Source organism: Camelus bactrianus, chromosome 7 (assembly GCF_048773025.1).
Source record: "Camelus bactrianus isolate YW-2024 breed Bactrian camel chromosome 7, ASM4877302v1, whole genome shotgun sequence".
NCBI classification, from domain to species: domain Eukaryota; kingdom Metazoa; phylum Chordata; class Mammalia; order Artiodactyla; family Camelidae; genus Camelus; species Camelus bactrianus.
This window is the reverse complement of record NC_133545.1, coordinates 23,706,217-23,731,829: the sequence shown is the minus strand read 5'-3', so window position 1 is coordinate 23,731,829 and position 25,613 is coordinate 23,706,217. Positions and strand designations below refer to the sequence as shown.

Here is a 25,613-nt window from a genome sequence, read left to right as displayed (position 1 = left end):
TTTTCAATCTTGGCAAAAATGAGCTTACCCTGTGGTAAAATTTTGGCATGAATGTCACCACTGCTCTGATGTTAACTAAATACCTCAAAATCAATCTGACTCACATTACATTTACCTGTTTTTTAGTATGAGATCCACAGAGATTATTCATCTAACATCAAAATATGATGTAGGAATAAGATAACTGAATTGACAAGTATTCCTTAGAGCAACTCTAGCCACTATTTCTTTCTCCAAGAGCTCTGACAGCTTGTCAAACATTTTCTTATAAAGAAATCATATGACTACCTTCATCAGACTACCTGTTTGTTCACACCCATTCAGGCTTGAAACAGAATCAGTGCTTCCCCATTTGTTTCTAGTGATGTGAATAAGAATTGCTCAGCTCAGCATATCCTGAGAGGTAACATGGTCTAATTAAGCAACAAAGAGAAAGTTTAAAGTTTGGGCATCTAATTCTTGCTTTTCCCTCATAGATTTGTTGTATAACTTTAGAAGATTTTTCTTCATTCTATTTTCTCTTGTCCAGTTCCTAAACTTCCCTTGTGGTATTTGCTATCTGTCATTAAGAAGATGATGCTGACGTCAAGATATTATCTACAGAGGAAAGCATTAATTCTAAAAGCTCTTGAGAAGATATTTATTGAGATAAATATCTGTTCTCTCTTCCAGTTTTTCTTTCATCATAATTCACTATGAAGCTCCAAATTAAATAGAGTTCTTGTTCACTCTTGTTAAAACATTTGCCATATTTTGCCTTTCTTTTTAAGACGTTAGGTCGGTCAAAGTGAAATGTTCCATATCGCTCTTCTGTTTCTTTGGGACAAAAATGAAATCTAAGCTATTTCTAAAGGGAAAAAAATGGATTCCTCTGCTATATCTCTCTCTCCGTGTCTCTCTCTCTGGTTCTTTGTATCTTTTATTCTTGAGAATGATTACAAAAATGTTTACTTTCATTGAACACTGCTACCCAATTTTGGGACATATACATTTATTTTTTTAACCTTAATTTTCCTGTTGATAGACTTGTTTAGCAGTTGAGTTTTACTCTTTGACTATGCAGGAAAGGTAGAAGATTCAGTAATAAATATGAGCAACTTAATCCTTACTATCATAGAAACAACTTCATTTAAGTTCTCCATGCATGGCAACCTATCTTTAAGAAACAAAGTGGTTTGTAATACATCAATAAGAATTTTAAATGGATACCTGAAAATTAAAATGATCATTCAAAAATTGTTTAATTATATGATGCCATGCAAATTTTTATTATTACTATTATTATTTTAAATAGTTCTGTCGCACGTTTTTCCCTTTAGAGAAGGAAATAAGTATTAAACTGGCTATCCACCAGGATTAATTAAAAAACCAGGAAGATAAAAAATAAATGAGAAAACATGAAATGCCAGCAAGAGTAAAAGGTGGACAGAAGTGGCCACTTAGCTCTGTTAACTGAATAGTGGGTAACCACTGGAAACTGATTTGTAAACTTTGATGAAATTATTTATGCATTAAGTCCATCCTAGTCTTTTAAGAGAGCTAATGACAAACATTTTACTTTTCTGTAAAAATCAAACGATTGCTTTCACGCACTTATGCATAAACATGTTGAGTCTATTTATCTGAAGTAATACTATTGACTTTCACATCACTACCTAAAAATGCTTCCACTTCTGACAGATTTGGCCTATCTTTATCAATGTCAACTTTAGAGAACTTAAAAATCAATTCAATTGCTATCTGGAGAGTGGGTTTCAGAAAAGTTTAGATACTGAGTTCTTCAAAAAATATTTATGGTTCAGTAACTCTTGATTTTCTTTGGATTTGAAGGAACTATTGCAAAAGAAATGAACTGTTCACAAGATTTTTGAGGATTTCTTTCCCTGTAGTTAGTTTTGTTGTATTATACTTGCTTGAAAACTTGATAACTTGTTCAGATTTCAGAATCTCATCACTTTTCTTTCTGAGACTGAAATGCATTTCGATCTGCAAATGAAAAATCTATAGCAAAAGGTTTGTCACCTTTGAGCATGATTCATTGTCATTGTCTCTCTAAAATCTCTGAGAGCTCAACATGCAAGATATTATCCTTTTAGGAGATGACACATTCATTGTTAAAATAATTCACCTGCATTGTATTTGAAACCTCTTTATTTTTCTCCATCCTAGAATAAAAATAAATTAAGTTGGTGGGATTCTTTGTGATTTCTAACACTATTAATTTAGGCTGGTCTTTATATACGAAATTTCTCTTATGTTTTTCTTAAAGTTCCAAATAACTGAAAATTCTCAAGGGATAAGAAGATGCCCATTATAAATATAAAGATCAGCATATCATAAAAACTTAAAAAACAATATGAAGATATTGAGATTATAATGATTTTCCTCTCAAATATTTACCTACTGTTATTTAGAGACTTTAATGCCTACTAAAGTGCTACATATGCATCACTCAATTAAACCTTGTTCAATAAATGAATAAACTTTGAAGAAAACTTGGTATTTAATGTTTTAAACTTTACTGAGTGGGCCATTAACAGATTTTGCTACTTTATCAAATGTCTAGATGATTTTATTACTTTGCTAAGGAGCATTTTTTCATGATTAATTTGATTTTATAATTCACAGGTTATGAAATGACCACACTTGTAAGGTATTAAATAAATAGCAGTGAATAAAAAAAAAAAACCTAGTTACTTTCTACAAAACATGTTTTAAACTAGTCTGAATAGTTTCTTTAAACTTTTAAGATTTATTTAATCTACTATTTCAAAAGTTTTATTGGTACTCTGAAGACTGAATTGAATTAGGCAACACTTCTACTATCTGAAAGAATCATAATGACAAATGTTTATGGTATTAATAATATGGACTATGTATGATACTAATACAATATTATGATATTAATATATACAATGCGATAATAATAATATAGCAAAATATTATGTGTAAGAAGGAACCTTTATATTTAACTAGTATTAAAAGAGAAAAATAACATACAACTAAGGGATATATCAATTATTTTCTATTCACAGATAAAATGTGTTGGCAAAGTATTTGCTCAGTATTATGTATCATTTTCTTTCAGTGATGTTCTTTCATACATACACTTTACTTCAACAATGTTATATTATACATTCCCATTAACATATCATAGTCATTTAAAATTTCAGAATAAATTTACTTTTCTCAGGAAAAGCTTCCAGATTACTCACTTCATAGAACATGATCAAAGCATTTTATACTTTAATAAGATCTTAAAGACAGTATAGCTTAACTCCTATCTTATTTTTCCCATTTCTTCTATCCACATTTTGCATATTGATAAATTGATAATGGATGAAATTATATATATTGAAGGTCATACTATGACTATTGACAGAGAGAGGACCAGAAGAATCTCCTGACCTCCAATTTCTGTGCTTTGCTCACTGCACTGTTCCGTTCCTTCCTAAAATTTGTGCTGTTAAATATCAAGTGATTTATGGTGAAATCCAAGTCTTCGCAAGCACAACTTTCCATTAGTTCACTTCAATCTCTGTATGAATATAACCAGGAAATTTGGCTGAGATAAAAGGCATTCCCAAGGTTTAAGGGACATGTTTAAGACTGTCTATGTACTTAGCATAAGGGCCAGGATCATAAATCAAACCTAAGACGCTATATTCAGTTCATTTTTCGCTAGATCACACAGCTTTCGGTCTGAATGTCGTTGAAGCGAGAGCATGATGCCATGCTAGGGGAAAGGCGAGGGAGGTTATGGCTAAAATATGTAAATGAGCACCTGCTGAAGACCGCCAGAGCCATCTGCTGCTTGGATTCTCATACCCACTAGCCAACCTCTTAGCTTTTCCCCTCAGTGGCTCAGGATGTGAAGGGAGGGCTACAGTCTCTAATTATGGATTTTAAGGCATTGCAATCATTGGGATCGTCTCATAACAAACTTGTCAAAGAAGTGCTTGCTTGATTTAGTGTGCTAGTGTCCTAAGCTACTTGAAGACTCCAGGTTATTTTTAGATTCTGGCTTACACAAATACTTAAAGTTGACTCAATGGATTCTCAGAGTCATTCATTCTAGCATTCATTCCAGCATTGGCTATAACTCTGATTTATGATTGTTAGGATCCTTTAGAATCTTAATTTTCAAATCATGTACTCATAAATACGTTTTTTAGTCCTATCAGTGTCTATAAAACAGTCCTTTAGGAGATCATTCAACATTATAAAGATAAAGCACAGTCCCATGGAAAATTGGAAATATGAAGAAATGAAAATAGAAGAAAAGACACAAATAATCACCTCCCATATACAGTTGTTAACTTTAGGTATGTAATTTTCATTATATGTGTATGAGTATAATTTGTAAATAAATTTTAGAATACAAATGAGGTATATATTTATGTATATATATTTAAAACATAGGTAAATAATCCCAGATGTGCAAATTTTACCATTTAACAATATATTATAAAAAAAAGTACCATTTTCTAATATTATTCTTTAATATTTTCTAAAATAGTTGCATGGTGTTTCGTTTTATAGATAAATCACAATTTCCCTTTTTAAAATATCTAGTTTGCTAAAAATATCTTTGTTCTAATTAACTTCTATGAAGATCATTACACATAAATCTTGGTATATACATCTAATTATTTCTTTAGGAAAATCATCCCAAAGTGGAAATTGCTGGGTCAGAGTATGAAACTTACTTGTAAAAGAGTCTTCATGTGTGAAAAGACATTTGAGGTGACTTAATTATCCTCTCTTTCATCAGAATCCCCATTTTTGAACATTTACTATGTGCTCACATTACATTGGGTTTCTTATTTATTTGGTACAACAAAATCCTTGGTTTACCATTTGTATGCACAACTTACTCATTTGAAGAATATAACTCAGATTTTAATAATTTCTCATTTTTAAAATATATTTGATCATGTCAACAGTACATATCCTTATCTTTCATATAATCTTGTTTTGTAAACTTTAACTTAATACTGTTAATATTCCCTTACGCCTCAAAGATCTTTAATATTCTAACAAGGGAGTCACAAACTAGACATGACTCTGCCAACTCATGCACTCGTGACAAGGATCTACTTTCAAATCAAATTGTGGATGCAGCTACTTGCTACCATTCTCCCTATCATTCCTTTCCTCTCTGCCTATTATCTCTAAGCCATATGGATAATTCATAGCCATGTGCTCATTATGAACCTGTGCATGGATTCATTCTCTCTCTGAATCAGACACTTGAAAAACAGAACTGACTTCTAAAGAAAATTGATGAGAATTAATTCTACTAACAGATAAAGAGATACTATGGAGGAGAGTTTAAAGGATAGTTAAGAAGTGCCTAGAGTGAAAACTAGTCATACTACATATGACTTTATACATGGGTGACATACGTGATACATTACGTATTCAATACTTCATAACAACAAAAATTTTTTGGTAATGAATTACATCAAAATATTAGATACTTCTTTTTAAACTAATGATACAGGATTAGGCAGAGAAGCAGTTCTGGGAATACTGTTTTCAATATTAAATCATTTAATGCAAATCAGTTCATTCTATTTTTAGTTTTGATGCTTCTAGTTAGGTCTTTTTTGCTCTGTGTTAATATGCTATGTTAGATATCTATGCTTGTCAATGGATAGTAATGAATATTTATTAATGGCTTTTTTTTTTACCAATAATAATATTTTAATAAGAATAACTTAATTATGTAAGCTCTTTTTATACATGGATTAATAAAGAATGTGAAATAGATGGAATAAATGAGGTTCTTAAATATATAGCTAAATTATGAAAAAACAGGTAAGTTAATTTTACTCCATATTCCCAACTATTATTTACTCTTAATTGCAAGAAAATTGTCACTTTTTAGAATAATAATTTGAAAGAAAGATAAATAAATTTTCAATAAATTCTCTTGAGATTTCACCATTTATCATCATGCTTCCCTTCTCTAATAAAAAAAAAAAAAGATTTCCATCTCATAGGCCCACAGTTATATTTGTGGTTAACCATTTGCAATATTATTTCACTAAAAAGAACACATTTCCAAGTTACTTTCAATGCTTTCAATAAAGCTTAAACTTTTAATAAGAGTAGTTTTTGGTTTGATTATCTAGACTTGTTAACCAACTGTCACTGACAGTGTAATGAAAGGCTTCTGTGGGCTTGGAGAGGGAGACCATGCTGGTGGAGCAATTTATCACTTAGGCTCTCAAGCCAAAAGACACTTTGGCTTCCATCAAACCCCTCTTCAGAGCTACACTGGAAACAACCTGTTCGCTATTGTCACAGGTGTAGAAATCACATCTTTTAATTCTGAAGCTTAATTTTGGTTTTCCTAAGGATTTAGCACAATTTCAGGCTTGGTCAAGTTATCTTTTTACTGTAGACTGATTTTATCTCTCCTTTTCTCTATTTTAAATTTTTCTGCTAGGAATGGCATGTACCAGCAAATATTATGATGGCCTCATTTCTTTCTCTAAAGTTTTTTTTTTTTCATTAGCTTTATAGCAATAAAAACAAATTTTATTTTCACCTTTTATTGTATCTACCATTCAAACATTTTTAGTTTAGTTCTGGAAACCCATGGGTAACATCTTATTTTCCACATTACTGATTTTTTAATTGTACCAGATTTATTAGGTTTTGGAACTAGCAAAACAACTTGTTAGAGTTGAAATCAGCATGCTTTCTTCTGAAACCTACTGGGCTTGAAGCATCAGTTATCCAAGATCTCTCTTATGGAGCATCAGCTGTGAGTCTTGTATTTTCATATTCCCAACAGTTGGTGTAGTCATGGAGAATCACAGAATAACTAAGCTGGAAGGGATTTTAAAAAGTCATTTAGTTCCAACCATTTGTGGCACATTCCAATGTAACTCTTCCCAAATGCCATCAAACCATGGTTCTAAACTTTCCTATTTTGTTGCAGTACTAAGCAACCAACAAGAATTTATAAAATAAACTAGTTATACTTCTGTGGGTCTAATTCTTCCTGCTACTCCACTTTTAAATGTTTAAAACACATAATGGCTTACCTTTGCACTTAGCTTTATATCAAACATTCTTAGCATGGCCTGTGAAGCACAATATTATATGGCCGCTGTACAATGGTGTCTAAGAGCTGTTTTGTACCAGCTTGTAAGAGCTAAACTTTGAGGAATTTTGTGAGCTGGTTGTTAAATTGAGACATTATTTTAAAACTTACAGACATTATTATAAAAACTTAAAATTAAATGCATTATGTTTGAAACAATGGCAGTAAATACTCAAAACTCATCACTTCCTAATTATTTGACTATATTTTACTAAAATCTTGAGGTTAGTTACACCTATTGTGTCTGTGTCATGGAAAATAACATATAATGGACTGCTACTGTACACTCTTGTCAACTCAGTATTCAGTGATGTGATGTTGGTAGCCTGAAATTAGGAGAATATACACTACAGAAGTTGGCAAATCCTAGAAATCAGGACTAATGAGAACTTCACTTACTGCTCTGCTGACTGCCTAAACTTAAGAAAATGATAGAAAAATGTTAATAATACAGATTAAATTTAAATAGTGTCATATATGCAGCCATTACATTGTGACTATCAGAAAAATTAAGTACATATTCTTCCAATTAGAAAAAAATTATTATGTGATTCCACAAAGAAGTCCCTCATGTCACTGACCAAGTGAGATTCAGATATAGATCGTCATTGCTTCACTTTCACCTTATTGCTAACAGAAATAAAAATAACAACCAACAGTAATGTTGAAGCTACAATTGTTCAATTGCAACCACAGGTTAAAGGCTATGAACATAAGCATTTAGCAAAAATGAACAAAATCGTTCTGTGAGAAATAATTGGCTATGTGGAATTTATTGCAAAGAGTATATTATGTGTTATTCTTCTTTGTAAGTTGTGTGCAAATTTGTAAATTTCCCTGGGAGTCCATTCAGAAATCAGGCGTAAGAAATCAGATATAAGAGCATATCACTGCCCTTAAAAACACTTAGCTCCTGCCCTCACCAAGCTCTAGGCAAATTAGCCAGCTATCTCTTCTTTAAAAGTATTACACTTATTGTCACCTTGGGCTTTCTTACACATTGTTCCCCCAGAAGAAAGTCTCTTCACTCTTCCATATCTGGCCAACACTTATCATCCTTGAAGTATCAGCTTACATAGCATAAGAATATGTGTTAGCATCTGCAACCTTAAAACAAAAGCAAAAACAAAACTATCTTTTTTCTTGACTCTACATCCTATTTTATTTCCCAATATTTTTTTGTATCTTTTGACAACAAGACTTACTAAAGAAAATTCTTTGTGCTGTCTGCCCTGTCTCACTTTTCACTCCTTCAACAGACTCCACATGGGCTATTTTCTGATCTTTCCAGGGAAGAAGCTTTTGCATGTTGCTGATCTCTTGGTAACTCTTCTGTCTTTAGTTTATTCCATTTCTCAGCAGCATTAGACACAATTAATCATTATTATCTTCCTGGGTCACTTTATTCTCTTGACTTCCCCACTACTACACTTTTTCAGTGACTGCTCCTTCTCATCTTACTTTTTTGGTTCCTTCTCTTATCCCTGATTTCTGAGAATTTGTGTACCTCAGGGATCAGACTTTTGCCCTTTTTCTCTTTTCTCCTTCCCCTTTCTCCATAGATAATTTCTTTCAGTCCTATGACTCTACAAACAATCTACATTCAGTTGACTCAAACTTGTGTTTTTAACCCTGAACATCCCTGAAGTCCAGATCACATGGTTATCTACTTGCACCTATCAGGTTAGACATCTAATAGGCATCAGAAAATTCACACAGACAAAACAAAAGAATTGGTTCCCACGATCCTTCCCCCAACACTGCAAATTTTCTCCAGCCACAAACACAACGGCAACCTTTGAATTCTTAATTTTCCCTTGAATTCCATATGAAAATTCATCAATAAAACATGTTAACATTACTAACAAAATGAATCTAAAATTGTAGCAGATTTACTATGTATAAATTACCACCTAAGTATATCTACAAAGAAGAACCACATGACATCCTCCTCCTCTAGGCCATGAGAAATAAATGGTGAATGGAGTGCCAACATATTTCAGAAGTGATTTAGTAATTGTTTTATCTAATGCAGGGACACTTACGGTCTTACTCGTTCACAGGAATGAAAATATCAACCAACAAAATATCAAAACTACCATAGGTTAGCTCTGGACCCAAGAGTTCAGCAGAAATCAGCAAAATGAGACATTTTTGTCTCCATGAGAGACATCTGATTTCCATGAGAATTTCACTACCGCAAGGTTGTGGAGGACAAAGAGAGAAAGTTAAGTACAATTGGCTCAAAAGAAAGAAGCACCCATGTAGCAATTAGTATTACTTAACTTACAAACTGCTGGACACTTGATTTTATCCCAAATGAGCAGGAATGCCACAGAGATTTTCAGTTAGAACAGGAGACTATAGAGATAAGGTAACAAAGAGAGTATTGACCTCAGTCCAAATACATGTTAAACCTAGTAGAACCCAGAACTCATTTCTGAGTGCTTTTTTTTTGGAAGAGAGACAGTGAATGGGTAACATATGCACTGAACATTTCAATTTGAGTCCCAAGGACAAGTAGCACAGTCAAGTTAGGATACCTCTAGATATTTTAATTTATTTGTTTTTCAAACAAAGGGGCTAATTTCAAAGGCATAGGAAGGATGGAAAGGGGCTGCAAAGGATAGTGAGGGAAACTAGGGCTAGCAACAGTGTAGTTATTACCATCTCTAGGCCCGAAGGGATAAGGGGAGGGAAAGGTCGTCAGAAACTGAAGGTAAGATAGGAGTTCCGACATGGCTGTCTTGAGAATGGCAACTTCCTGTTAAGGGATGTAGCTAGCATGACTTGAACTCCCTGAGAGGGAACCAGGAAAAGAAATACACTGGCTTCAGTCCCCTACAAAGAATCCTTATTGGCTAAAAGCAACCATACATCAGAGGACTCAGAAGTCTATGATGTAATTCATACAGGTCAGCCTTCTAGAACAGAGATCAGCATGGGAAAGGATGGCAAGTGAATCTGGAGGAGCAATATCAGACACATTCAGCAACTGACAAACTCCTCACATTGGTTCCCTGACTTCAAGAGAAGGGAACAGTGTGGAGCAAGGGAAGATCCCAGAGGTTTCCTTCTTTGCAAAAAATATATCAGAAGTAGTATCAATAACTGAAAGTTGCAGTGTTGGTGATTCTTATCATATACTTATTTCACCATCTGCCTTGGCAAGTGCAGAAGATGAGTACATTTTGGATAATATTAATAGATAAGCGTAAATGTAGTTTGCTTATCAAACTGTCAAACTGCTTATTCAAATCCTTACTGAATAAATTATTACCACCTCTGGGAAATGGTAAGCAGATATTAACCTTGGAAATGATGTTTTATCTTGCCCAATGTAGCTAAAAACTCCAGAAGTTTGATTACCCTAAGTGGGGACAATAATAGAAATTCACAATCTTATCTCAAGGATTTATGCCAAAGAGAGCCACAGTCTGTAGGAACCTTGATTATTTCATTGCCCTACAGGTTATCACTTTGGCCCACTGATAGCCTACTGACAAGACCTGGAAAGCCAGATGTTGTTTGTGCATTTGATGCCCATGTAGGACAAGTATGTAACAAAGGGTAGGTAATAAATCCCATGAAAATGTTTCTCCAAGCACAGTGGAGCTTCTGGAGGACCACCATCCACCAGTAACAGGGTGGATGCCCTCTCCAAAGGGCAAGTTGCTTCATCATGTATCACTTACTTTAAGAGGCACAATGCCCATAAGACCATTTGTTATTTTGATGACCAGAATATAGCTTTTTGTAATTCAAAAAGGCAAAAATTCAGTAAGTAAATATTAAAATGTACATTTATCAATATTTTGATGTTGGACAAAAGCTTCCTTTCTGTAAAGAAAGCTTCTTTTCTTTGCTTATATTACTGCTACATTCTTTTTTTAATAATCACATTCAAGTTAAACTTTTTAAACTGGCTGAGAACTTCAAAGCACTTGCAAAAAAATTTAAGTGCCCAGAACTTTATAGACATATAGATTTCCCCTACTTTTTTTTTTTTACTGTTGTCTCACATCTACTTGATCATAATTTTAAAGAATTTAATTTTACTGAGTCTTTCCATGCATTCAGCTTAGTTTTTAAAGAATCAACTTTCTTTTCATATTCATATTTCACTAGTTTACATAATAGTTGATTAACTAAAGCAATTTTAGATGGAAGTACAACATACACAAACAGGTAGCAGAATAAACACAATGGAATTTTGGCAAGCAGCTAACAACACAATTAGTGAGCACCAAAGTGTATGTGTATATAAGATCAAGTAGGTAAAAGTAAAGTGTAGATGGGTTAATAGGGCTTCTAGGTTACCAGATGTGTGTGTGTGCTCATCTAAATTACCTAACAGGTGATCTGAAAGGTCCCAAGAGAGGTATACTATGTAAGCAGCTCTACTTCTTAGCCCTTATGACCCAGTAGATTCAATGGTGCTCAAATAGTTTATGGCAGATCAAGACATTGTACGGGCTCTTAAAAAGCACCTTATTTTAGTGGTCAAACCAGCTACCTAATGGCAGGTTAATTACATTGGGCATCTTCTGTCATCCCTCACCAGAATATTTACGTATTTTGGATTAAACAGACTTTCGATACCATTGTACATACAGGAAAAAAAAAAAGAATATTACTACATGCTGAAGTGTTCACCTATGCTACTATAAGAAAATAAGATATTGATACACAGTAGAAACAGGGAGAAGTATGGATAAAACTCAACTTATTCCCTGGGGAGACATGTGGTACTCTCAATGACCAATGATAGGAGTTAAGGAAAGACTACTACAAACTTCTAAAGCAAAATCACTAATGGTTTAGATCTTAGGGATGAAGATATGATCACTATCCTGAAAGCATCCTAATCACAATCTTGCATGTACTCAAGAAGCATAAATATCACCTGGAAAAACTGAATTTAGAACCAGATGTAGAAACTGATGTGACTCTGGCTAGGAAAGCACGTGTGTATACTGGGTACACTGGGAAGTCAAAGGTGTGAACTTCATTTGAGTATTTTTCACATTTGGCTACCTAACATTCAAACACCTTTTCGGTTTGTGAGGATTCCAAACTAGGTGGAAAACAAACCTTTATTCATTCTTTAGCTTCCAGCAAGCCACCAATTGCGGTGCTCCTTGATCTCTCATGACTTCACCTATTTTCCAAGCTTCTTATCTGCATACCAACTGATTCTCTGGGCTATCTCTCTCTAAGCGCTGTTACAAATTTCTCCTCTTTTTGGGTTTCCTTGAGCTTGACTCTCTTGTTTACAACCAAGAACTCTGATTGGCAGAGTATTTTAAACAACATAAAAACATGTTTTGCCTTTCACGACATAGATTTAGCACTCTTGTGTGGCAAGAATTTCAACAAAGCTGAAAATCCTGCAAAAAAATTTTATCCCAATCCCTTAGAATTATAATTTTATTTGAGGTTTTCTTATTACAGAGCTTTCCTCAGTCTATTCATACGCTTATACTACAACTACTCCTTTATACATTAGCTGCTATTTTCATAAATGTTTCCACAAATTTTATATTTACAAAGTGGGCTTAGAGTTTTCTCCTTTCAATATTCTGCTAGGAGTACATGTATTTATAACCTTAAAACTAAAAGTACATCTACTATTGCAAAAATAGCTAATAGAATGGTCTACATTTTTTTTTTTGCTTGCTGATTTTAAATCAGCTTAATATTTATTGAGCTACTACAAGCTTCTTTTGGTTTAATTTGCATTACTTTATTTCTAGTACATAAAGTTGAACATTAAAAATATTATTTCTTTTTTACAAATTATCTTTAAAGATATTTTGTGCTACATGTTTCTCCCCATTTTATTAGCTTTAAATTATTTTTATAATTTTTGCCAGATGAAAGCTTTAAATCGTTATTTAACATAACAATCTTTTGTTGGTATTTTTCTCCTTTATCTTTGACCCTGGGCACTGGTAATACTGTTATCACCCTATGTTCCTCAATCACAAGGGAGTAATAATAGCTCCCTGCTGTTGCTATATTTTGCATCACTTTTATGGCTTTTCAATTATTCCAGCATAGAAAAAAACATTCTCTGTATTAAATTTTCTCTGTGTAAAATGTCTAGATTTGGGGGCATTTTTAGTTTACTGGAAAATCTTTGGAATTTTTTTCTCTAAATAGGGTAAGAAAGGGATTTAATTTAACTGTTTCCTAATAATTTGACCAGTTGTTACAAAAGGTTGTTTAGTCATCCAATCTTATACTAAGAATTAGAAATGCCACTTTTGAAAAATGCTAAGGAAATCTCTTTCTGTACTTTCCATCTGTTCCCTTAATGTTTCTCTATATGTATGCTCTTCATGGTTTATTATAATTTTATAGTATCTGGAAGTTTAAGATTATCATCATTTGGTGTGGTTTTCAAAATTATCTTTATTTTCTTCCATTTATATTACTTTATTATATTATTCCATTATATTATTCTTCCAGAAAAAAAAATACTATCATTTTTGTCAAGTTTGATAAAGAGTCCTTTGGGATATTTATAGAAATGGCATTATTGTGTAAAGAATCAATATTTTTACAATACCCTACTTTTGTAGCTAGGAATATGGTATGCTTTATTCAAGTTTTGTTTTAGATATTCAGTAAAATTTAAAAATTTTTATTATGTAGGTTTTGCAGTTATTCCCAGATATTTACTATCGTTAAAAACCTAAACTATTTTTTTTAATATTTTTACATTCATTCATACTTTAGGACACTGTTATATTAAAATGTATTTTTTAAAATTCAATACAAAAATGTACTGAAAATAGCAAACCAAATCTTCTATAGCCACCACCCAAATTAAACAATCAAGATTTTATCACTTATGCCTTATCTATCCCTTTTGTATTGTTGATACTATCCATCTATGACTCACTAAAATGTTTTTACTGTTGATTTGTTTCAATTAACATCAGTATGTCAAATTAGTGTTTTTTCTTAAGACTTTTGAAAAATCTGGATCAGGCCTTCCCATTCCTCTACTCCCTTCAATTCCCTTCACTCTTTTTCTCCCTTTATACCATTGACTTGTTGTAAAAACTGAATCAATTGCTTTTAGCAACTGGATTTTGGATATTTGCTTCTTTGTGGTTCATTTAACTTCTTCTTTTTCTCATTTATCCTGTAATTAGCAGTTGGCTCTAAAGTCTTTATTAGATTCAGGGTCAACTATTCAGGCAAGAATATTTCTTAGAGATTGATACAAAATGGATTTAATAATAGGGTTATGACATGAATATACTCTTAAAAATGAGAAAAATGGAAATGTTATAACCTACTTGGGTCATCTACTTCCTTCCCAGATGTAACGTGTGTTATGAATGCATCTGCTATGATACAGTAGAGAAAATGTATAGAATCATTTACTTGGTGCATGTTTACCATAGGGATTTATACTTCATATTTTGGTTATGCTCTTCTCACACAATATATCCTGGGTTAAGTCCATGCTCTGTTGAATCTAACCCATTTTTAAACTGTTGTGTATATCGCATTTTATTCACCATTTCTCTATCAGTGAAAATTTTAGTAAAATTGCTTTTTCCCCCTATGCTGCAATAAATACATTATGTGAATGCAAAAATGTTTTGCTAATATAAGTACCTAATAGTTTCATTGAATCATCACGATATATTTACATTTTAGTTATAATAGACACTATTAATATGCATTGCAAAGTTGCATTTTTACCACTCCTACCACCAGTGAGTGAAATACCCATTTCTTCATAAACTTTCCAGTGCTTGACAATATCATTATTTTAATATGCATTTCTGAGATTTGTAAATTACTACAGAAATCAAATGTATTTTTACATTCATTAGCCATTTGGGTTGTTTCATGTGGTGATTTTTAAGATTAACACACGGTCAGTGCTTATAAATGTTCTATATATGTGTTAATCCTGCTTTTACTTACAGATTTCTACATATTTATAACAAATTTTGCTATTTGTATTACTCAAGAAATCTGTATCCTCATTTAGTTTTGTTTACTTGGTTTGTTTATATCTGAACGGTGTGTTAAATTCTTCCACTGTGATTGTGGGGTTTTCAATTTCTATCTGGAGTAATTTTTTCCCATATATTTCTGAAGCTAGGTTGTTAACTACACCCACATTTGTGGTTGTTATATTCTTTTGGGGTGTTTATCCCTATATCAGCATGAAATGTATTTTATTTCTTTTAATGTGTTTTACTTTGAATTCTACTTTTCTATGATGTAAATATTGTGAAAAAGCGATACAGACATTGCCTTTATTTTTTTTAACATGGAATATCCTTTATCTTAAAATATATGTATTTAAAGACTTTATTGTTTTAGAGCTGTTTTAGGTGCACAGTAAAATTGAGAGGAAGGTACAGAGATTTCCCATTTACACCTTGTCCCCACACATGCATAGCTTCCTCTATTACCAATACTCCCCAGCAGAGTGGTACATTTATTAAAATGTAGTAACTTATTATATATTTTAAATATACAAAAAACTAAAATTTTTTTCAGGAATGCCTGAGCCAGTTCTACCAATTTTAAATATTCTCCTATTCTTGATTTAAAATTTTTTAATGAAATAATGCATAACATACTATTGAAACCTGCAGACCATTTGTCAATCACATTTTCCTTCCTCCCCTTCTCCTAGAGATAACAACTCACTTGAATTTGTTATTTATCAGTCCTATGCATAATTCATACCATTACTTTGCATGTATTTATTCACAATGAATATATCACCTTGTGTGCTTTCACAATTTTTATGTCATCATACTATATGTATCATTTGGTAACTTATTTTGTGTCATTTCTGCTTTTTTCATATCAAAAGTTGTATTTGCATTTAATGGATATTATGACTTCACATGTCTTTGACTAGGTAAACACTTATTTTTATAGCTATAATCCAATTTTTCTAATAAAATATATAGTAAATTCATGTTCTGATTTTCATCCTGATGGCTGGCTTTCTTCATGAATGTTCTAAGTTCTGTATGCTGACCTAATTGATTGCATTTTAAGCCTTTTTTCTCCTTTCTTCCCTTTCCCTACCTATATGTCCCTCTCATTCCTTGCCCTTTCATCTCTTTTTATTGAACTTTTTCTTTTAGAGGATTCAGGAAACTGTCATTACTTTTACCTAGATCTTTGCTTCAGACCAGAGCCTACTAATGTCTCATAATAATGTTTCAACCCACCCCACTACACTGAAATGATGCATAACAACTTTATTACTTTTGGCTTTTGTAACAGAACCAGTGGAAAGAGAAAAGGTCAATGGATCATGCCAACTGCAATGATTTCATCAAATAAAGATCATTTTTTTTCCTCACAGAAGAGAAATTCTGGATGCAGGCTATCCATGAAATCATAGATGTTCAACCTTCTTCTAGCCCTCAGTTTCCCCATTGTTACCATGTTATTTTCATCCTCAAAGACTCAAGACAGCTCTTGTACCTCCATGCATTTTTGATACTGGGGATGAAAGGTAAGTGAAAAGAGCAAAGGTCAGTAAAACATGTCAGTTACACTTACACCTGCATAAAAATAACCAGAAATTCAACTAAGTACTTTCTGTTTATCTTCTTGGCCAGTTATAAGTACATGACAACTGTACCTTCAAGGAGTCTGAGAAGGCAGGTAATTTTAATTGGACATATTTTTTAGCCGAGGAAAACTGGGGATGTCATAGTAAGAAAGAAGGTGAGGGAGGTATTGGGTGGGAAACTAGAAGTGATGTGACAGAGATATTGGGGTCACTGCATATTCATCTTCCAGGACAGGGGCAGCTTGGCTTTATATCTGGTCACATGGCTGCATCTCCATCCTCTCACCTCTTCTAGGCTGACAGCATCTCACAAAGCAGGGTCAGAAATGACTGCCAGCAGGCTAACTGCAGGATGTTTTGTATGGCCTTTGAGCTAAGAATAATTTTTACATTTTTAAAGAGTTGTTCAAAAATAGAAGAAAGAAGAATATGTGATAGAGACCCACAAAGCCTAAGATATCTACTATTTGACCCCTTGTAAAAAAGTTTGTGACTCTTAAAGCTCTAGACTCAAATTCCAACAGGATTTCCCCTCATCTTCCTTTTTGTTAGCTCTATCTACCAGATATTGTGGAACATTTTTATTTCCCCATTTTCCCACAGGAATCATGTTTCCTACTCTCACCTTCTGCTTCAGCTTGGATGACCATCATCCCTGCATCTTCAACTCACTCACTGTTCCGTGTTTGTTGCAATTCTGAAACATTTTACACATATATATTTTTATGACTGTATATACTTGCATATATACATGTTTATAACTATGTGTTTACGTACATATGTTAATGACAGTGACACTGGCCATACATTTTCATTTTACTCTTTTTATGTTTTCTTTCTGTTACTTTATTTTCAAAATTCCTGTCATGCAAAATACCTTAATGTAATGTGAAAGTTTTTGTTTAAAACAGGTAAATCTCACTCATCTCTTTAATTTTTTATTTTCTGTGATTTCCCCTCTTTTCTTAACTTTTTGATTGATGGTAGCATTTTTATACCCCATTTTTCTTAAATGTTGAAGAAAGTTCTATTATTTTAATCATTGCTCCTTCATTTTCCAGCTCTTTAACTATTAATAGGAATTATTTATTATCTATTTCATTAACACTTATTTCTTCCATCTTCCTATTCCTTCATTTTTGGTGTTGCAATTTCCATATTGATTTTTCATATTCCCTAATATTATTTCATACAACTCATCCCTTTATTTTTATGTTAAATTAAAGTAGAATTTGTTGGCTCAACATGACACCTCACCATTAAATTTTTCACTTAATCAGGCTAAATCAATTGCTGCTGACACAGTGAATGACTCATGTATCCCAGCCCTGAACCAATCACACACGGAATTTTTCTGGCTGCTGTAACTGCTTCAGGGAGTCTGGGAACATGAGCTCAAGCCTTTGGTTCACTGAATGTGGGAAGTGCTCTCACCAGTTGGACGCAAATGAGGAAGTGTAAAGCTCAAATGCCTCTTACAAGACATCCCATGATTAAGGGTGAAACCAGTCTTAGAACAAAGCTGACATTGTGGATGGCAATGTAGAGAAAGAGACAGAGAGGAAAACAACAACAGGTAAACCAATCATGAATTCTCTGCCTCTGGATTTCCTTTCATGTAAATTGATTATGTCTATACTGTATTAAGTTTTGCTGCTCAAAAGAGTGATCCACGCACCAGCAGCATTAGTACTACCTGGAAGATGTTAAAAATGAAGAATCTCAGGCCCTATCCAGACCAACTAAATCACAATCTACATTTTATCAGAATCCCCAGGTGATTAGTATAGGCAGCAAAATTCGAGAAGCATTATCCATAGCACTGGCTCTCAAAATGTGGTTCATGGATCGTTGGGAGTTTCCAAGGCCTTTCCATGAAATCTGTGAGGTCAAATTTATTTTTATAATTATAGTAAGACATGATTTTCCCTGTCTACTATACCAGGTACTGAAATGTCTTTATATTCTTAGTGAAGAATAATGCTGAAGGGAGAGCATAGACTAAGACTGATTTGGAGGTTTTCTCTCTTCTTACTCTGTGTTGGACTTGTGCTGTTTTGAGTTTCACCATCTTTTTCTCTTTTTTTTTATACCAGTGACTTGACTATATTTGGAAAAGCCCATTCTCAGTCTGCCTAGTTTTGGTGTGCATGACCTCTTGCCCTTACTGCTTTCTCCAGGCACACAGATATAACCTAGGTCTGGCCAATTAACTCATTTAATTCTCTTGGCCACAGTGATTGATTCAGAAACTGGCCTATGACCCATATTAGTGCATTCAGAAGAAATACTGGCACTTGTTTTTCCTGGAAAATACTGGGAACGAGAAGATCTCATTACACTGTTTTCTTTTTAAAATGCTGATATAAGCTAGTGTTGTCAGGAACTCCCTTTGGAGATGGCTTCCCTGTTATAGCTCAGTATAGAATTTAGGTCTAAAATAATTTTTCTTAGAATCCTAAGGCATATGCTATGATACTGCGGGATGTGTCTATTTTGTGAAACAAAGGCAAGGTATAACATTAACTAAAACCTTGAAAATTATCAGTTCACATTCATTTCCTTCCAGAAACTAGTATTGATTGTTATTAATCTTAATAATTGATGATATCAAACCATTATATGTCCCCTTTATTTTCACGAGTATTTGAGAAAAGCCTGAGTAAACTTTACGAATATAGATAAACAGATTTCTTTTTGAACTTAAGGTTCTAGTGACCCTTTCTTATTCCTCTTTTAATCTCAGTACCTAGCACACTCTGCTTATAGCCCATTGCTGAAATGAATAAGGAATTTTGCATATAGGCATTGCAACTTCAAATCTTTTCTTCACCGCACTAAACTAGTATGTTATTAATTTTGAAAGGAGTTGAAAATATTTTTTCAAGGTTGACATATTATCTTTCAAGGATCCTCAGTTATAATTTGACTTCTAAAGCTTCAAAGAATATTATGAGAAATTTTGTAGGAAAAATTCTCCGTTAATAAATATTTATTGTGTGCTTAATATGCTTGGCCGTGTGCTGGTTGAATAAAATACAATCCACAATGTCTATTCTCAAAGAGATCCTATTTAATAGATAAGATGGACATAAGCATACTTTTATCTCTGTGCTAAGAGCAGCAGATTAAAACATGAAAGAAGTAAGGAGTGATTAACTTTATTTATGAAGATCAGAGAAGTATAATTGAAGGATGTGATGTGATGATTGGAGATAGAGTATATTACAGGCAAAAGAATGGCGTATTTAAAAACACCAGTATTGTTTGAAATATGGACAATAGGAGATGAGACTAAAGAGAAATGCTGAGGCTGTATGAAGAAGGACCTTGTGTGCCATTTCAAAGAACTCTGACTTTACTCAGCTGACTAGTGTTATTTATTTTTAAAGAAACTCCACTTGAAAAACATATAAATCCCCTCTAAAACAATTTGAGATTACGGTAGCTTGTGTATTCCTCCCTCGGTGAAAGCCACTGCTATAGACAAAGGGGATCCTTCAAAACGTCTTGCAGAGAACAGAGAAGCATTCTGGAAACAATGGGGAGGTGGACTGGATGACAGACATGAAAGCTAGACTTAAGGCAGTGGCTGTGTGAATGGGGAGGTGGACAGATCTGAGCTACCTGAGAGGTGGTAGAGTCAACAGGACGTCTTACGTAAATCAGGGCTTAGATCTAACTTACTTATATTTAAGTTAGAAGAAAACTTTAAAAATAATTATCCCTTAGTGTTCTGTAGACATAATCAGTGGAACTTATATTTGGTAATATATATTATTCAACTTTACAAATACAGAGGCTATTTATAGCCCCTTTAGGCAATGATTATAAGTATACTAAATAGCAGTGAAGGGGATACTGACTCATAAACTGATTAATGATTAATTTGTAGCTTGAGAATTTGACAAAAGATGCTGCTTACTCCTTCACTTTAGCTTTGATGTCATATTCATGTACAGTTTTATATTCTCTGAAACAGTCTGTTGGTTCCAATTTTATACAAGTAATATTAAATTAGTTTTGGTGCTCTAAAAGCCTTGATAGTGACCATTTCCTAATTTTCTTCTGCTCTTATAATTTATTTTTTCTTTACCTACACTGTAATATTTGTATTTTTGATTTTATAACTTGGTTGGTTAGATCAGTACTTCCCAATTTCTTTCACATCACAGTATACCTAGAAAATTATATATGTATGCAATATATAAAGGCAACAGATAAGGCTGCTTGCTTTAGAAGACCACAAACCAGGTGCTCTAGCCTACCAGACCCTTATCAGACTACTCTAAAGCTGGGGTGGGGGGGATTGCTGTCATGTCACACTCCCACAGTCCATTCATAGTAGTTGGAATGCTCTAAGTTAGGAGTGGAACTTAAAGATGTCATGATTATGGGATGGACACCTGCGTTGTTCAGTATTGTGGTAGTATTTGATATATCAGGTAGCAAAAATGCCAAGGAACAGCAGCTAGCAGTCAAGTAAAAATTTTGCAACATAGTAAGCATAACTCCAGGCAACCTACAATCCTTATAGAGAACATGACTGAGAGCATATGTTTCATTGATGTACACTCAGGAGTCTTTGGTAGGATATTATAAACACCCAATCCTTTTATTTCATAAATGAGAACACTTGAGATTAAAGAAAGTATATCTTGACTAGAAAGTAAATGACTTGGATATAGGTTAAATGACTGGAACGAAAGCTTTATGAAGTTGGGGACATTTTGTCAATTGCTAAACCTCATTGCTTGGTAGAGTTCATAGGACATGGGAGAAGTTTCCTAAAATTTTGTTGAGTGAATGAATAAATAAATGAATTGGCCAGCATCACACAGGTAATGGCAGAGCCAAATTAAGAATTACAGTCTTCCATCTCCCACTTCAATGATTTGATCCACTGAGTATAAGACTGTATATCACACTGTTATCAATGTTCTATAAATAATTCATCATGTGGCACAAGGCACAAAAGGTCATGGACACATTCTAGAATTGAATATTTTAAGGATTTGCTTTTCTTCTGTTTTGTAGCAATTCCTATTGATCATACTCATAAACTGAACAGGAAATATTTGGCTTATATTTATCTTACCACAGTTCTATAAATACAGGTATTTAAAAAAAACAAAGTTGGTCTTAATTGAAATTTCATAAAACTTTTTTCTTTGGTAGTTACAGTATTTTGTCATTTTCTTCAATAATAGAATATATTCAGGTTTGTATTTCCTATTCATTATATGAGGAAAGATAAAAGTTTTAGTAAGTAATTACTGGTGTGTCCTATATGCAAGCATTAAAATCAGAGAGAGCACTGTCATAGAAAGGTTACGTCACTCAAGAATTATTAAATATTCATTAGCCTCACCTCAGGTAAAGGTGTCCTTGTTTACATATTTGCAGATTTGCATGCTCATGCCCTGAGCAAGATTTCAGAAATGTTTATGATCCTATGACCACCTTAATTATAAATTCCCAAATAGATATTAGTTAAATCTTACTCAATGTGGTCATTTTTTTCCTACCTGGTTCTTTATGCAGCTCAATACACAAGGTGGCATGAAGATAAGATAAATAAAGTTGCAGTTTGGGTGCCTCCATTTCCCTCCTCTGAATCCTGATCCAAATCTGGAAGAGATTCTGGGTAGGACGCTTGGTCCTGGGGAAAGCTGCTGTGGTCATCCTGATGGATGGGGAAAGGGGAAGTTTTCTGTGTCTGAAAGACACCCTCATTCTCCAACATGTGGCCTTTAACGATTTTTTGAGGATTGTGTTACACAGAGAAACCCCAGACCAGAGCATATTTAAAATCTTTAATAAGATTTTCGTGAATCTCCATGCAGAAATCTCCACCATGGTCCTGGGGTAATGCGGCATCACTACCATGTGTAATCTGTGAAATGGCTTTTGGGTTTGGTGTAAATCCTCACTTGTTTCAGATACTCCCAGATCTTTCCCAATAAATCATCAAACTTTCAGCAGCGATGGGCAGAGATGGGTACAGTTAGGCACCTTATAGATGATAAACAATTCTTCAGAGGAGAGCCGGTCAATCTTATTTAACTAACTATAAACTCAGTTTCCTTGCATCACTTCAATGAAGTCATTCGCTGTAGCATCGGGACGCAGACTCATATCAGTATTAAGAATTTTGTACTCAGCCAGAAAACTTCACAGTTTCAATAGCCAGCTCACTCTGATGGTAAGTGGCCTTGAGATTAATGCTTCCCTTATCCTCCTTCTTAAAGCCAATATTAGAGGGTTTGCTGCTGCAGCGAATGCCAGAGCCTTATACTGTCTTTTGTCTCAAAGGTTTCAGGACATCCAGAACAATCAGGATCAAGTTACACATTTGGGCCACTGCAATGACTTCACGGCCTCTACCTTTCCGACCCCTGGCACCCTCAATGATGCCAGGGAGATCCAGGAGCTGGATCTTGGCACCTTTGTATCTGATGACACCAGGCACAGCAGTTAGAGTAGTGAATTCAGGCTGCCACCTCGGAATATACCCCTACCAAGTTACTGAGCTGTACGGACTTCCCCATAGATAGAAACCCCACAAACTCAATTCAAGCATCACGAGTCTTGGCCACATCAAAATTCTTGCTCACCGACACCACCAACAACAGGAGTAATGAGTTCTCTGCGAAGTTTGGCACAGCGAGGCGTAAGCAGCACTAAGTGGTGCGCTGCGGTTGTGGTCTTTTAGCCGGAGCCATCTCGGCTTCGATCTGCAAGGTCCTGGCTAAAGTGCTGCTCGTGGCGGCGAGTCCTGGGCAGCGAACTGACCGCCACACTAACCGCGTCCGTCACACACCAGCCATCCGCTCTGCTGCGGCCGACAGGGCTACTGCACTACGCAGGCGCGGTACTTCCTACTTCTCGCGACGGATCAGTGCGAGACTCGCCGACCACCGCGATAGTACAGCACAGGGCAGTCTCCTCCTAATCGGCCAGCATCCTTCCCCGCCCCACCTGCCCCCACACCTGAAGCTTTTGGAGGATGATTTTCTGTCGTTTCCTTTTTGAGGTGTAGGCTGCATCATTCAGTATGGACCTCCGTTCTGGCCCCTGTGTGCACACAGGTATGTAGTGTCAAAAACCAAATTCTGCACCTGAGTAAAACAAAGAAGGAAAGTAAGTGGATTTACCTGCAAGGCAGCTCAAGGCCGGGGAAGCAGAGTCCCCTGATGCTTACAGGCTAAAGAGGTGGGATATTTTTTGTTTGTTTTTTAAATGGAGGTACTAGGAACTGAACCCAGGGACTAGCGCATGCTAAGCGTGGGCTCTGCCACTTTGCTATGACCAGTCCCTCCAACTAGTGAGGTTTTATGAGGTAAATGTGGAAGTTATTTGTGTTTTTCAGCTGATTGGTTGTCTGCTGGTCTTCTTCCTTATTTGGGTCGGGGTAGCTGAGTCGGAAACAGGAAGGCCAAAGATGGTGTGAATGGCTTGGCTTTTTGAGATTGGCAGGCGTCCTCTGTTGATGTCTGAGAAGAGCCGTAAATTACCGCAGCTGAGGTTAGGAAAAGGTAAGTTTCGTTTTTCGTTAATGGGCCTGCATTAGCCAACCTCATTTTGTCCCCCACAGAAGTGCTCCATTTTTGTTGTGTTCTACAGTGTACATTTATGTGTACACATTTCCGCACAAGGTCAAAGGTCTAGTGGGTTGGGGAAGTCAAGCTCTTTTACAAGAAGGAATTAGAGAGGACCGATTCCAAAGGATAGATGGCTTCTGAGACTGAGGCCCCACTCTGGTGGGAAGACACATCTGTTCAAATGCCGGGTTGCTGCGGACAGTACTGGCAGCCTGAAGGACTGAGCTCTGAGAGGAGCCTGGGTGAATGAAAAGCTTATATACCGGCCACCCCTCCTCCTGCCTTGCACTGGTGGCCGGTCCCGCCCAACCCTTTAGGCGGGCATTTGGCCTGTTTGTGGGGAGGGAGCCTGAAGATCCGAAGTGCCCCCATGGAACCTTTCCTTGGCCCTTACCTATGCCAGTGCTGTTCATGTCAGAGTCCATGACTCTTCGTCTTTCATAATAATTTGTAGTGATCAAATGTTTCAGGGAGGAATAATATATTGAATTATTGATTATAATAAAATTCAGCATAGAAGGTTTCATAAACTGTGGGTCAAAGAACCAGTAGCAACTTGGCAGATTGATGTGAATTATACTGTTGTCCCTTTCACCATATATCCATCTAGGCTGTAGTGTTAGCATAGCAGATGCTAAAGTGGAGATTTAGCAATTGCCACATTGTCTGATTTTTGAGATACTATGGAAAAAAGAAAAGTTACTGGATTTAGTGTAAGGAAAAACTGTAACAATTTGATTTTTTTTTAAAGGTTTGTTCTGAAAATTGTGAGTCATTAGGTTTGTAGTTAATACTAGAAAAGGGCCTGGATTTTGTTTTGAAAGAGATGACTATTCACATACAGAATAAGGTGCATTGATTAGGAGTAGTATGTCGTGACTTGGAATAAACTATGCCCTCAAAACTCCATATTCAGCGTTTGGCAGGCTTTGGCTGCTACAGCAGAAACCATGTGTTATATTTTTAGCTAATCACTTAATGTTTTTTTAGGACATACTCCAGGGCAAATTAGAGACGTGCAGACAAGATGATTGTCTTGTAAGTAAATTTTTAGCTAGTTGTACCAATGTGGCAGGAGATTCGTACATAGAAGTTGCACAAATAATGGCATATTTCTGTGATATTTATTAATGACTTAAGACTCAGAGGCATACTTGTAAAACTTATCAACATTCATCTAGCAGTACAAAATTAATAGCTAGTATAAACTAGAATAGCTTCAGAATTCAGAAATATCTTTAGAGTTCAAATCACGGGATTAATGCACTAGGAAAGTATTTATATGAAATGTCCAAAAGAGGCAAATTCATAG

At 34.7% G+C, this 25,613-nt stretch overlaps 1 pseudogene; it reads right to left on the bottom strand.

The window, feature by feature from the left end:
* Positions 1–22,242: 22,242 nt before the first annotated feature.
* Positions 22,243–24,726, bottom strand: LOC105063216 (developmentally-regulated GTP-binding protein 1 pseudogene; annotated as a pseudogene).
* Between the last annotated feature and the right edge of the window lie 887 nt (positions 24,727–25,613).